Source organism: Rhinopithecus roxellana, chromosome 14 (assembly GCF_007565055.1).
Source record: "Rhinopithecus roxellana isolate Shanxi Qingling chromosome 14, ASM756505v1, whole genome shotgun sequence".
NCBI classification, from domain to species: domain Eukaryota; kingdom Metazoa; phylum Chordata; class Mammalia; order Primates; family Cercopithecidae; genus Rhinopithecus; species Rhinopithecus roxellana.
The window spans coordinates 123,629,874-123,644,892 of NC_044562.1; the positions used below are offsets into that span (position 1 = coordinate 123,629,874).

The following is a 15,019-nucleotide window of genomic DNA, read 5'->3' on the forward strand; positions in this document are numbered from 1 at the left end:
AAGATCAGCCTGGCCAACATGGTGAAACCCTGTCTCTACTGAAAATACAAAAATTAGCCAGGCATGCTGGCACACATCTGTAATCCCAGCTATTTGGGAGGCTGAGGCAGGAGAATCGCTTGAACCCTGAAGTCGGAGGTTGCAGTGAGCTAAGACCGCGCCGTTGCACTCCAGTCTGGGCAATAAGAGCAAAACTCTGTCTCAAAAAAAAAAAAAAAATCCAAGTTTCCTTCAGAATTTGTGGACAGAGATGGACATGATGAAGGAATATGTGCTTGACAATGGTTTTTAAGATAAATTGCAGTGGCCGGGCGCGGTGGCTCAAGCCTGTAATCCCAGCACTTTGGGAGGCCGAGACGGGTGGATCACGAGGTCAGGAGATCGAGACCATCCTGGCTAACACGGTGAAACCCCGTCTCTACTAAAAAATACAAAAAACTAGCCGGGCGAGGTGGCGGGCACTTGTAGTCCCAGCTACTTGGGAGGCTGAGGCAGGAGAATGGCGTAAACCCGGGAGGCAGAGCTTGCAGTGAGCTGAGATCCAGCCACTGCACTCCAGCCTGGGCGACAGAGCAAGACTCCGTCTCAAAAAAAAAAAGATAACTTGCAGTATAGGCACCAGGTTGGGACCCTGTTGTCATAATCTAGGCATCAGTCCTTTTCATTTTAAGCAAAGTCAACTCTAAATGATTAGATAGAAGGGGAGTGTATTTAAAGGATATGGGAGACCCAGGCTCTGCAACTTGCTCAAGTCATTTCTAACACTTAGATGACCCCACTCACAAACATATTTTCTTGTTCTTGAAAGTATCTGAACTGCTATGATTTCAAGATATAAAAATATATTTATTTAAAAATGTGCTGTAGACATATTCATGACATGAGTCATATTGAATAACTAATTATTAATACCAAGTAAGTTACAAGAATGATATTATTTTTCTCATATATCATAAGCATCACATGATATAGGGTCAAATAAAATTGTTAAGAAGACTGGAGAATACTCTTAAAGCCAAACTTCTAGAAATAGTGCCCACTTCCTTGCAGAACTGGTCTGATAAGATCATCACAACTGCTACTACCAACCACCAGGCATGTCAGCTGGCATTGCCGTTTATGCACCACTTCTGAGTAACTTTTGAGCCTGGAACTCAAATTTACACCAGTCTCCACTACTGCCAACCACATTGTGACTTCCAAACCAGGAGCAATGTGACCTTGGCCTCTGCCATCATTGCTGGCATGGTGTCCTTTCCTCACCAGCTCCTGAGTCTAAACCTGGCCCCAGCATGGCTGATTGGTACCATGTCATGGGCTGAATTTTGTCCTCCCAAAATTCATATGCTGAAGCCTTAACCACCAGTGTGAACTGTATTTGGAGATAGAGCCTTTAAAGAGATAATTAAAGTTAAATAGGGCCATAAGGGTGGGGCCCTAATCCAATATGACTGGTGTCCTAAGAAGAGGAAGAGATACCAGGAGTGGCTGTGCACAGAGAAAAGGCCATGTGAAGACACAGCAGGAAGGTGGCCATCTACAAGCCAAGCAGAGAGGCCTCAGAGAAATCAGCTCTGCTGGCACACTGATCTTGGACTTACAATCTCCAGAACTGTGAGAAAATAGATTCGTATTGTTCAAGCCAGCCAGTCTGTGGTATTTGGTTATGGAATGCCCTGTAATAAACAAATACAGTGGATTGAGGCCTGTGCCTTTTCCTTAGCTGTAAGGAGCCTGGGAGGTAAGAGCACTGGTAGCACTAAGGACAAATTCAAGAGACCTCAAAAATGAGAATAAAAGAGGATTTGGTAATTGATTGGGGGGGCGGGGTAGTGAAGGCAGAGAGTGAGTCAAAGATCTCTCAGATTTAGAATTCAGGGGTTGGAAAATTGATAGTGACATAGTAAAAAGAGAGAGAAGTTGCACAAAGAATTAACTCTGGGAGGGGTTTCACTGTGTACATTTTGAAAATATAATGGTATCCAAATGGAAATTAGAAGTGGCAGTCTGAGGCAGGACACGAAGCTGAACCCTAGTGTGTGGAGGTAAAAGCTGAAGCTGTAAGAAGGATAGCAGTTTGAGGGGCAGAGATGCAAGATCTTGAGAAAGTCCAGGGGAGGTGGCAGGAAGGGACAGATTAGCTCGATCAGTTAGAGTGGTCTAATCTTTGTTGCAGTAACAAAAAGCCCTAAAATTTTAGGGGTCATAAAGGTTTATTTCTTGTCCTGGTTCATGTGTACGAATGTTGGCTGGTGCCTTCGCTCACCATAATCCCTCCAGGCTCCAGGCTGATGGAGGCTCCATCTCAAAGTGTGCTTCCGAGATTATAGTGATCATTGTCAGGGAGAAAAGAGTGTGGCAAATCAGGCACAGGCTCTTAAAGCTTCCACACATAGAAGCCACTTCCATTCACCTTTTATTGGCCAATACAAAACATACGCCCACACTCAGTCTCCAGGGGATAAGAAGGTATAATCCAATCACACACCCACACAGGGGTAGAAATGGAAATATTTGGTAAAAGCATTAATGATAACCATAGGAGAAGAGGAAGAATGGGAACCAGTAGGAGAAACAGAGTCAGATGGTTTAGACTCTACATTTTAGAGATAGGTGGTAAAACAGCTCAATGTAGGGGCTGCCCATGCAAAACAGAAACAGGATCACTCATTGTTTTGTTTACTGGAGGAGAGGTCATGGAGGTTTCTGTGTAAGTGTGTGTCTTATGTTATTTTGTTTGGGTTTGGTTTTTATTGTACAGCATCTGGCTTCCCTTCCTATTTGGGGGGATTTCTCCCTTGGTGTAAACTTACGGGAAAAGCCTCAGGCCAGATGTCTTCTCTTGCCACCCAAAGGAATTAAGGCATAGGCAAATGATGTGGACAGGCTTATCATCTTTAAATCTTTATTAAGTGAATAAGGTGGCTTAAATCTTCTTGTGATGTGAGACCATACCACAGTCCAGCAATGCAGAGGTGATGTCCAAGCCCACCTATTCCAGCTGAAAGACCAGCTTTCCAGCCTTCTGGACTACTGTGTTTGCTGTCCACACCCAAACCCACACATTGGGTTGGTTCTGCAAGCTCTGATACACTCTCAATAAATAGATTAAGATAGTTAGAGTTGGTCTCAAGTTCTTGGATCCAAGAGCACCCTCTTCAAGTCCACACCAGCGTGAGGTCAGAAGGTGTAGCCAGAATTAGGCAGCTTCTCACATTGTTAGCCAGATCCCCTGATGATTGTTTCACAGTTATCTAGATATAAGAAAATGGAAGAGAACAATTATTACAAATCATTGTTTCTAAAACAGCAAGACATACAATGATGGGAGCGGAGATGGAAGGGAAGTGATTTAGAATCATCTGGGGGAGATTTTTGAAATTACATATCTGCCTTCCAGCTCTTACATTCGGTTAGGTCAGGAGTGCAAATATATAGAGTAGACCTTCATAATTTCTTCAACTGTCCAACAGCTGAGTCCCCTTCCTCTGCTTAGGAATCTCCCCATTGTGTGTCTTGGTGGGAAGTAGGGCCAGCCTCCAACCACAATGCTAAAAATGCCACACACTCACTATCTTGTCCCCTAGTAGCTGCAGTACATGGACTAGGCTCAGCCAACTGGATGCTCCTACCCAGGACTTTGGATTTGAGGCAAATGACACAGAAAGAGTTCAGGATTCAGAGGCATTTGGTGACATTGGCAGTGCAGCAGGGACTGTGGCTGTGGCAGTGGTAGTCTTGCTAGTTAGGCATGAGTTGGAGGGACTGACTCCCTAGGCTATGTCAGTTCCCATTCCATTTCCAACCAGGTTCTTCAGTTTTCCTAGGGATCAGGGGAGGTCCCTAATACACTTCCAGTGAATTTCTTTTCTGCTTAAGCTAATGTGATGTTTAATTTTATGGGTCAACTTGGCTGGACCACAGTGCCTAGATATTTGGTCAAACATGACTCTGGATGTTTCCGTGAGGGTTCTGGATGAGGTTTACATTTAAATTGGTGAACTTTGAGTAAAGCAGATTGCTTTCCATAATGTGGTGGGCCTCCTCCAGTTAATTGAAGGCACGAAGAGAATAAGAGTCTGGCTTCTCGCAGGCAAGAAGAAGTTTTACAGCAGAAACCTTTGGACTTGAACTGATGCATTGCAGGGAGCCAAAGGCCCATGGGATGTGACCAACTCGGCATTCCACTGGAGGCTATATGATCAAACAGCAAACTGTTTATCATGAATGCAGGATGTGAGCAAACTCACGACTGCTCCTGCCAAAAGAAGGTTTGCTAGAGGCAATCACTCCCTGGTGCTGAGGTTATCTACTGTGATATCTAGAGCCTATTGTTTGAGGAATACAGTCCTGCAAGCCTACCCTGGACTGAGTCCCTGACCCCTTCTTCTACCCACCTTCGCACTATCTCTTTTGCCTAATAAATACGGAGGGCTGTGTAAAACTTGGGGCCCTTGTCCACTAGAGGCAAGGTGCCCCCTGACCCCTTCTTCCAAATATACTCTTTTGTCTCCTGTCTTTTATTCCCACATTTGGTCCCCTTTGTTCAGTCCACTTAGGTCTGTGCAGGTTACAAGTGGTGACCCAGAACAGGGACTCCAAGGACACCCAACAAGTGGCATCTGAATACGGGACTACGAGGATGTGAATGAAGAAGGTCTGCTGGAGCAGAGGAACTGAAATTGACAAGCGAACGGAGACCCCGGGATGAGTCTGCCAGCAGCAGATAAAAGGTCAGTGCCCTAAAGAGGTACTGGGAACAGTGCTTTAAAGAAGTACTGGGAATGGGAAGTTTTCTGAATCAGGGTAACAAGGGGAAGAATTTGTCTATTGAAGAAGAACATTATGTGCAGTTGCTTAAAGTTCTGCTGAGATGGTCTGGAGCTCAGATTAATTCACAGACACTAACTAACCTCCTGCAGAAGCCACAAAAGGTTATCACACATAACCCATGGTTTCCACAGGTAGGCACTCTTGATGTGGAAAATTGGGATAGAGCAGCAGAAGGATCAAAACAGGGTCATCAAAAAGGTCTTAAAGTTGATTCTTCTGTTTTCTTCACTTGGAAGAAAGTTCGTACACTTGGAGTTTAGTTCGTACTGTACTTCTGTCATTATCTCCTTATTATTCTGCGGGACAGCAGGGTAAATCTAAAAATCTGAAAGGATCTGTTGTCCCACCCACAGCTCCAATTAAAAATAAAAAACAGGAGAGGGAGGATAAAAATTGGCCTATACCACCTCCTCCAGTTGCAGAAACATCTGTACTGCCCCCTTCAGTGGCAGAAATAGAGACCCCAATACAAAGAAATTTGCGCTCTGCTGCCATAGCTGGAGAGCCCTTAGGACCTTGCACTTTTCCTATTTCGGTAAGGCCTGATCCAAACAACCCACAGCGGGTTATTCATGAACACACTCCACTAGAGTTTAAGTTGTTAAAGGAATTAAAAGCGAGTGTGGTAAATACGGCGTACAGAACCCATTCACCTTAGGATTGCTAGAATCTGTGTTTGGTTCTATGCATCTTTTACCCTTTGATGTGAGACACTTGGCACGAACTTGCTTGTCCGCTAGTGCATATCTGACATGGAATTTAAATTGGCAAGAAATGTGTGCATGCCAGGCTAAACAGAACTATGTTTCTGGACACACAGACATTACAGAGGATATGCTGTTAGGTAATGGCCCTAATTCAGACCTGGAACGTCAAACGGCACTCCCAGACGCTGCTTATCAACAGTGTGCACAGGCCGCTAAACGCACCTGGGCCACAATTCCTGAAGAGGGAGTCCCAGTACAATCCTTTTTACATATCATACAAGGGTCACAGGAACCCTATAAGCAATTTCTTACAAAATTACAAGAGGCAGTGAAGTGTCAGATTCTTCATACCATGGCTGCAGAAATGCTAACCTTAACTCTAGCTTTTGAGAATGCAAACGCGTACTGTAAACGTGCACTGGCACCCATGAGTGTACAAAGAGCTTAGGAAATTTTCTCAGAGCTTGTCAGGTTGTAGGAACTGAGCTTCATGGCTCCGCAATGTTAGCGTAAGCAATGGCTAATTTAGCAGTTGACAAATCTAAAAGGAGCCAAGGGTCAAATACTAAAATGGGAAAATGTTCTAATTGTGGAAAAACTGGACATTTTAAAAAGGAATGCCACCAGATCTCATGACATAAAGGACCTTACAGTGCAGTGCCCCACCCAGCGGAAAAAAACGCCAGGACTTTGTCCTCGCTGTAACAAAGGAAATCACTGGGCTAATCAGCGCTGCTCAAAACTCATCAAAATGGCACCCCCCTGCTGAGCAACGAGATGGGGGCCTGGACCCGGGCCCCACAAACAATGAGGGCATTCCCAGTCCAGACCTCAACCCCGTTTCAGGGATGAGTTCCCAGAGGCACATTGATTCCCTCACCCCGGGAACACCAGGAAGTGCAGCATCAGATCTACCCGCCAGAGAATCACATTAGTTGCTGGAGACAAACCTACCAAATTTCCCACTGGCATTTGGGGACCTTTACCAGCAGGATATATGGGACTAATTTTAGGCAAAAGCCACCTTAACTTGCAAGGCATTGCTGTAGTCCCAGGAGTGACTGACTCCAATTATGAAGGAGAAATTCAAATGGTTTTAATGTCACAGAATCTTTAGGTTTTTGAACTGGGAGAATATATTGCTTAATTATTGCTTATTTCTTGCAAATTACACCCTTCTCCATGAAAGGAGAAATGAGGAAGTAAAGGGCTTGGGAGCACAACTACAAGTGAAATCTATCTATCCCAACCCATAGCCTCTAATAGACCCACCTGTGTAGTACAAATTAAAGGAAAGACACTTTATGGGCTTATGGATATGGGAGCTGATGTATCAGTAATATCTAAAGATAATTGGCCCCCATCCTGGCCCTTGCAATTAGCTTCTACGTCCCTAGTGGGAGTAGGAACAGCCCAAAGTGTTCAACAGAGTGCTGAGATTTTATCTTGTCTTGGTCCAGATGGACAGTCATGTACTTTTCAGCCTTATGTTGCAAATATAGCCATCAACTTATGGGGTCGAGACTTACTTGCAGCATGGGATATCAGACTTACAAATGAAAACTTTGATAACCCAGGATTTAAAATGTTGAAGAACATGAGATATCAGAAGGGAAAAGGTTTAGGAAAATTTCTTCAGAGAAATCCTAACCCAATATCAGTAACTGGAAAAACAGATAGAAAAGGGCTAGGATGTCAGGATTTCTGATGGGAGTCATTGATATTTCTCCTCCACCCACTGCCTTACTATTAGAATGGCTTAGTGACAAACCTGTGCGGGTGGATCAATGGCCCCTAACACAGGAGAAGTTAGATACCTCTGGTGCTTCAGCTCAGTGCTCAGAGCTAATTGCTGTCATTCAGGTTTTACAGCTCACAGCTTCAGATCCTATCAACATTGTCTGTGATTCAGCTTATGTTGTAAATGTAGACAGTCGCATAGAAACTGCTACAGTTAAAAGTACACTAGACCCAGTTCTAGTGTACTTTTGAGACACTAGACACAGTTCTGGGTCTAGTGTACTTTTTTGTACACTAATTTGTTTCACTTATTCTCATATGCTGCATGCTACATGCCAAACAGGTAAGACAGCTGGTCACATAGGGTAACATTGTCTGTCATCATTTGCTTATATGGGAATACCTAAACAATTATTAACTGACAAGGGACCAGCTTGTACTAGTCATGCTTTTCAAAATTTCTTACAACTTTGGGCTATAACCCATAAAACAGGAATTCCTTGTAATCCTAGAGGATGAGGCATTATAGAACGGGCACAATAAACATTACAATGCATGTTGAAAAAAACAAAAAGGGGGTATAGGAAGCCAACTACCACCTCAATCAAAACTACATTTAGCCTTATTTACTTTAAATTTTTGGACTCCTGGTATGGATGGTAAGACTCCAGCAGAAAGACACTGGCAAATGTTAGAGGAAAAGAGGAAAGTTTATCCAGAAGTGTTATGGAAATCCCCAGAAGAAGGACAATGGAAAGGTCCAGTGGATTTACTGACATGGGGAAGAGGGTATGCTTGTGTTTTTACAGGAGACAAACTGTGTGGATGCCCTCAAGCTGCATGCAACCATGGATCCGGAGACTGGAGGAACCCAGGGTGGCCAACCATGGGCCTGGTCCCTCTGGTATGAGCCATGAGTCAGCTGACCCTGAGTGCAAAGACAGAGAGAAGGCCGACCGGAGTCACGACACAGTTCTAATGTTACATTTGTAAAGAATATCACCACTCAATTTACAGTTTGTGTTTTTAATCCTTATGTCTTTTTAGCAGCTAAGAAGGACCAGCTCCAGGTAAACAATACCCAATTGATCTGCACATCTTGCCAGTCATATCACTGCATTAATATTAGCACATTGCAGACACTTAAGATCTCTACTTTGATGATTTTAGGTGGCATCCCTGTTAATCTGTCTGAATCTTGGGCTGCCACACTGGCTTTGCATTTTGTAAAACTTCTTCTAACTCAGCTTACTCATTGTGTCTGTAGAGCCTTAGGCATGATAATTTTTGCTATTGTTTCCTTGGTCACACTAATAACTTCTGTTGTGATATCTTCTATAGCTTTGCATAGTTCTGTTCAAACAGCTCAGTACGTGGAGAACTGGATGTGCCCAGCCGACCAAGCGTGGCTACTTCAGAATAAAATTAATACTGAGTTACAAATTGAAGTGGCAATGTTAAAATCTACAGTTCTATGGTTAGGGAACAAATACAAAGCTTGCAATTGCAGTAGCAATTGCATTGTCATTTTAATCACATTCATATTTGTGTAACCAACTTAGAACATAACTGAAGTGAGTATCTGTGGGACCCTGTGAAAGCCCGTTTGCAGGGAACTTTCACATCCAACATCACCTTTGATATTAGTGAATTACAAAACAAAATTCTTGATTTAAATAAACAAACTCAAGAGTTTCAGCCTTCTTTAGAAGGCTGGACTGAATTCCAGCAAGGCCTGGAGAGCCTCAACCCTTGGACCTATCTGAGGCACATTTACATCTTTTATGTGGTTCTCAGAATAATGTTGTTTTGTCTCTGTGTTCTGTTTATAGTCTGTAAAATAGGATGGACTGCCAATTAGAGAATGAGAGCTGCCCAGCCTGGCCTTACATTCTTTCAATTAATTCATAAACAGAAAGGGGGATATGCAGGGAGCCAAAGGCCCGTGGGATGTGACTAACTGAGCATTCCACTGGAGGCTATATGATCAAACAGCAAACTGTTTATCATGAATGCAGGATGTGAGCAAACTCACGACTGCTCCTGCCACCAGAAAGTTTGCTGGAGGCAATCACTCCCTGGCACTGAGGCTATCTACTGTGATATCTAGAGCCTGTTGTTCGAGGAATACAGTCTTGCAAGCCTGCTCTGGACTAAGCAGCTGATCCCTTCTTCCACTCCCCTTCTCATATCTCTTTTGCCTAATAAATATGGAGGGCCGTGTAAAGTTTGGGGCCCTTGTCCACCAGAGGCAAGGTGCCCCCGACCTCTTCTTCCAAATAACTCTTTTGTCTCCTGTCTTTTATTCCCATGTTTGCCCCTCTTTGTTCAGTCCACCTAGGTCTGTGCAGGTTACAATGTATTAGCTCTTTCCTGGTTCTTCAGCCTGATGGCTGTTGGACTTGAACCTCCGCATTGACTCTTCCCAGGGTCTCCAGCCTACAGGCCCCCTCTGCAGATTTTGATCTTGCCAGCCTCCATAATCATATGAGCCAATTCCTTCAAATAAATATCTTTCTACATGTAGACATATCCCACTGGTTCTGTCTTTCTGGAGAATCCTGACTAACATGGCTAACCAGAGTAGCTTCTGTTATTTGCAGCCAAGAACACTGACCTGTGTATTTTTTAAAATTCCTTAGGGAATGCTAGTATATTTCCCACTTTAAGAAATACTTTTCTAAATTAATTACTTCCCTGCTTTATTACTTTATGTGTTCCTCTGTAAAAGTGCCCTTGGGGAACTCAGGGCAGTGGACCTACTGATATAATCTGCCTACATTGGGAAATGTGCAGATGCTCCTGTTGTTCTCCCAACCTCTGAGTTATACTTGATAACGATACCGTCTGTTTCTTTTTTTTTTAATATACTTTAAGTTCTAGGGTACATGAGCACAATGTGCAGATTTGTTACATATGGATACATGTGCCATGTTGGTGTGCTGCACCCGTTAACTCATCATTTACATTAGGTATATCTCCTAATGCTATCCCTCCTCCCCCCATGACAGGCCCCAGTGTATGATGTTCCCCACCCTTTGTCCAAGTGTTCTCATTATTCAATTCCCACCTATGAGTGAGAACATGCGGTGTTTGGTTTTCTGTCCTTGCGATTGTTTGCTCAGAATGATGGTTTCGAGCTTCATCCATGTCCCTACAAAGGACATGAATTCATCCTTTTTTATGGCTGCATAGTATTCCATGGTGTATATGTGCCACATTTTCTTAATCCAGTCTATCACTGATGGACATTTGGGTTGGTTCCAAGTCTTTGCTATTGTGAATACTGCTGCAATAAACATACATGTGCATGTGTCTTTATAGCAGCATGATTTATAATCCTTTGGGTATACGCACAGTAATGGGATGGCTGGGTCAAATGGTATTTCTAGTTCCAGATCCTTCAGGAATCACCACACTGTCTTCCACAATGTTTGAACTAGTTTACAGTCCCACCAACAGTGTAAAAGCATTCCTGTTTCTCCACATCCTCTCCAGCACCTGTTGTTTCCTGACTTTTTAATGATCGCCATTCTAACTGGTGTGAGATGGTATCTCATTGTGGTTTTGATTTGCATTTCTCTGATGGCTAGTGATGATGAGCATTTTTTCATGTGTCTGTTGGCTGCATAAATGTTTTCTTTTAAGAAGTGTCTGTTTTTGCTCACTTTTTAATGGGGCTGTTTGATTTTTTTTTCTTGTACATTTGTTTAAGTTCTTTGTAGATTCTGGATATTAGCCTTTTGTCGGATGGGTAGATTGTAAAAATTTTCTCCCATTCTGTAGGTTGCTTGATCACTCTGATGGTAGTTTCTTTTGCTGTGCAGAAGCTCTTTAGTTTAATTAGATCCCATTTGTCAATTTTGGCTTTTGTTGCCATTGCTTTTGGTGTTTTAGTCATGAAGTCCTTGCCCATGCCTATTACCTGAATGATATTGCCTAGGTTTTCTTCTAGGGTTTTTATGGTTTTAGGTCTAACATTTAAGTCTTCAATCCATCTTGAATTAATTTTTGGATAAGGTGTAAAGAAGAGATCCAGTTTCAGCTTTCTACATATGGCTAGCCAGTTTTCCCAGCACCATTTATTAAACAGGGAATCCTTTCCCTATTTCTTGTTTTTGTCAGGTTTGTCAAAGATCAGATGGTTGTAGATGTGTGGTATTATTTCCAGGGGCTCTATTCTGTTCCATTGGTCTATATCTCTGTTTTGGTACCACTACCATGCTGTTTTGGTTACTGTAGCCTTGTAGTATAGTTTGAAGTCAGGTAGCATGATGCCTCCAGCTTTGTTCTTTCTGCTTAGGATTGCCTTGGCAACCTGGGCTCTTTTTTGGTTCCATATGAACTTTAAAGTAGCTCTTTTTTTCCAATTCTGTGAAAAAAGTCATTGGTAACTTGATGGGGATGGCACTGAATCTATAAATTACCTTGGGCAGTATGGCTACTTTCACAATATTGATTCTTCCTATCCATGAACATGAAATGTTCTTCCATTTGTGTCCTCTTTTATTTCATTGAGAAGTGGTTTGTAGTTCTCCTTGAAGAGATCCTTCACATCCCTTGTAAGTTGGATTCCTAGCTATTTTACTCTCTTTGAAGCAATTGTGAATGGGAGTTCATTCATGATTTGGCTCTCTGTTTGTCTGTTATTGGTGGATAGGAATGCTTATGATTTTTGCACATTGGTTTCATATCCTGAGACTTTGCTGAAGTTGCTTATCAGCTTAAGGAGATTGTGAGAGTTCTGTAAATGTCTATTAGGTTCACTTGGTGCAGAGCTGAGTTCAATTCCTGAATATCCTTGTTAACTTTCTGTCTCATTGATCTGTTGAAAGTGGAGTGTTAAAGTCTCCCATTATTATTGTGTGGGAGTCTAAGTCTCTTTGTAGGTCTCTAAGGACTTGCTTTATGAATCTGGGTGCTCCTGTATTGGGTGCATATATATTTAGGATAGTTAGCTCTTCTTTTTGAATTGATCCCTTTACCATTATATAATGGCCTTCTTTGTCTCTTTTGATCTTTGTTGGTTTAAAGTCTGTTTTATCAGAGACTAGGATTGCAACCCCTGCTTTTTTTTGTTTTGCATTTGCTTGGTAGATCTTCCTCCATCCCTTTATTTTGAGCCTATGTGTGTCTCTGCACATGAGATGGGTCTCCTGAATACAGCACACTGATGGGTCTTGACTCTTTACCTAATTTGCCAGTCTATATCTTTTAATTGGAGCAATTAGCCCATTTCCATTTAAGATTAATATTGTTATGTGTGAATTTGATCCTGTCATTATGATATTAGCTGGTATTTTGCTCGTTAGTTGATGTATTTTCTTCCTAGCATCGATGGTCTTTACAATTTGGCATGTTTTTGCAGTGGCTGGTACCGGTTTTCCTTTCCATGTTTAGCACTTCCCTCAGGAGTTCTTGTAAGGCAGGCCTGGTGGTGACAAAATCTCTCAGCATTTGTTTTTCTGTAAAGGATTTTATTTCTCCATCACTTATGAAGCTTAGTTTGGATGGATATGAAATTCTGGATTGAAAATTATTTTCTTTGTGAATGTTAAATATTGGACCCCACTCTCTTCTGGCTTGTAGCATTTCTGCTGAGAGATCTGCTGTTAGTCTGATGGGCTTCCCTTTGTGGGTAACCCGACCTTTCTCTCTGGCTGCCCTTAACATTTTTTCCTTCATTTCAACTTTGGTGAATCTGACAATTATGTGTCTTAGAGTTGCTCTTCTCAAGGAGTATCTTTGCAGCATTCTCTGTATTTCCTGAATTTGAATGTTGGCCTGCCTCACTAGGTTGGGAAAGTTCTCCTGGTTAATATCCTGAAGAGTGTTTTCCAACTTGGTTCCATTCTCCCTGTCACTTTCAGGTACACCAATCAGATGTAGCTTTGGTCTTTTCACATAGTCCCATTATTCTTGGAGGTTTGTTCATTTCTTTTTACTTTTTTTTCTCTAAACTTCTCTTCTCGCTTCATTTCATTCATTTGATCTTCAATAACTGATACCCTTTCTTCCACTTGATCAAATCAGCTACTGAAGCTTGTGCATGTGTCACATAGTTCTCATGCCATGGTTTTCAGCTCCATCAGGTCATTTAAGGACTTCTCTACACTGTTTATTCTAGTTAGCCATTCATCTAATCTTTTTTCAAGGTTTTTAGCTTCTTTGCATTGGGTTCGAACATCCACCTTTAGCTCGGAGAAGTTTGTTATTACCAATAGAGTTACTGGAGAATAACTTGTCAAAGTCATTCTCCATCCAGCTTTGTTCCATTGCTGGCAAGGAACTGCATTCCTTTGGAGGAGAAGAGGCACTCTGATTTTTAGAATTTTTGGCTTTTCTGCTCTGGTTTCTCCCCATCTTTGGGGTTTTACCTACCTTTAGTCTTTGATGATGGTGATGTACAGATGGGGTTTTGGTGTGGATGTCCTTTCTGTTTGTTAGTTTTCCTTCCAACAGTCAGGACCCTGAGCTGCAGGTCTGTTGCAGTTTGCTGGAGGTCCACTCCAGACCCTGTTTTCCTGGGTATCACCAGCGGATGCTGCAGAACAGCAAATATTGCAGAACAGCAAATGCTGCTGTCTGATCTTTCTTCTGGAAGCTTTGTCTCAGAGGGCCAACTGGCTGTATGAGGTGTCAGTCAGACCCTACTGGGAGGTGTCTCCCAGTTAGGCTACTCGGGGATCAGGGACCCACTTGAGGAGGCAGTCTGTCTGTTCTCAGATCTCAAACTCCATGCTGGGAGAAGCACTACTCTCTTCAAAGCTGTCAGACAGGGACGTTTAAGTCTGCAGAAGTTTCTGCTGCCTTTTGTTCAGCTATGCCCTGCCCCCAGAGGTGGAGTCTACAGAGGTAGGTAGGCCTCTTTGAGCTGCGGTGGGCTACACCCAGTTCGAGTTTCCCAGCTGCTTTGTTTACCTACTCAAGCCTCAGCAATGGCAGATGCCCCTTCCCCAGCCTTGCTGCCACCTTGCAGTTCAATCTCCGACTGCTGTCCTAGCAGTGAGCAAGGCTCTGTGGGCATGGGACCCTCCAAGCCAGGTGCAGGATATTATCTCCTGGTGTGCCGTTTGCTAAGGCCATTGGAAACGTACAGTATTAGGGTGGGAGTGTCCCGATTTTCCAGGTACTATCTGTCATGGCTTCCTTTTGCTGGGAAAGGGAATTCCCTGTCCCCTTGCACTTCCCAGGTGAGGCAATGCCCCGCCCTGCTCTGTGGGCTGCACCCACTGTCTGACAAGCCCCAGTGAGATGAACCCTGTACCTCAGTTGGAAATGCAGAAATCACCCATCTTCTGTGTCTGTCACTCTGGGAGCTGCAGACTGAAGCTGTTCCTGTCCGGCCATCTTGGAACCTCTGATACCTTCTGTTTCTACCATGCTTTCTTTCTCATTGTGGTCAAACAAACAAACAAACAACAAACACTTAGCATAAAATTTACCATTTTAACCTTTTTTAGATAGGTGTAAAGTTCAGCAGCATCAAGTATATTCACATTGTTGTGAAACAAATCTCTAGAACTTTTTTATCTTCTAAAACCAAAACCCTATACTCATTAAAACAGTAACTCTCCTTTCCCCTCCCCCTAGTCCCCAGTAACCACCTTTCTACTTTCTGTTTCTATGAGTCTGACTACTCTAGGTATCTCATATAAGCAGAATCATATGGTATTTGCCGTTTTGTTCCTGGCTTATTTCTCTTAGAATAATGTCCTTAAGGTTCACCCATGTTGCAG

At 42.9% G+C, this 15,019-nt stretch overlaps 1 long non-coding RNA gene across 1 annotated transcript; it reads right to left on the bottom strand.

Moving 5' to 3' along the window:
* Nucleotides 1-2,881: 2,881 nt before the first annotated feature.
* LOC115893297 lies at nucleotides 2,882-14,794 on the bottom strand. The gene is made up of 2 exons (XR_004053297.1): nucleotides 14,548-14,794; nucleotides 2,882-3,254 (listed from the first exon to the last, which is right to left on the bottom strand). It is a non-coding gene; the product is annotated as an uncharacterized LOC115893297 (long non-coding RNA).
* Between the last annotated feature and the right edge of the window lie 225 nt (nucleotides 14,795-15,019).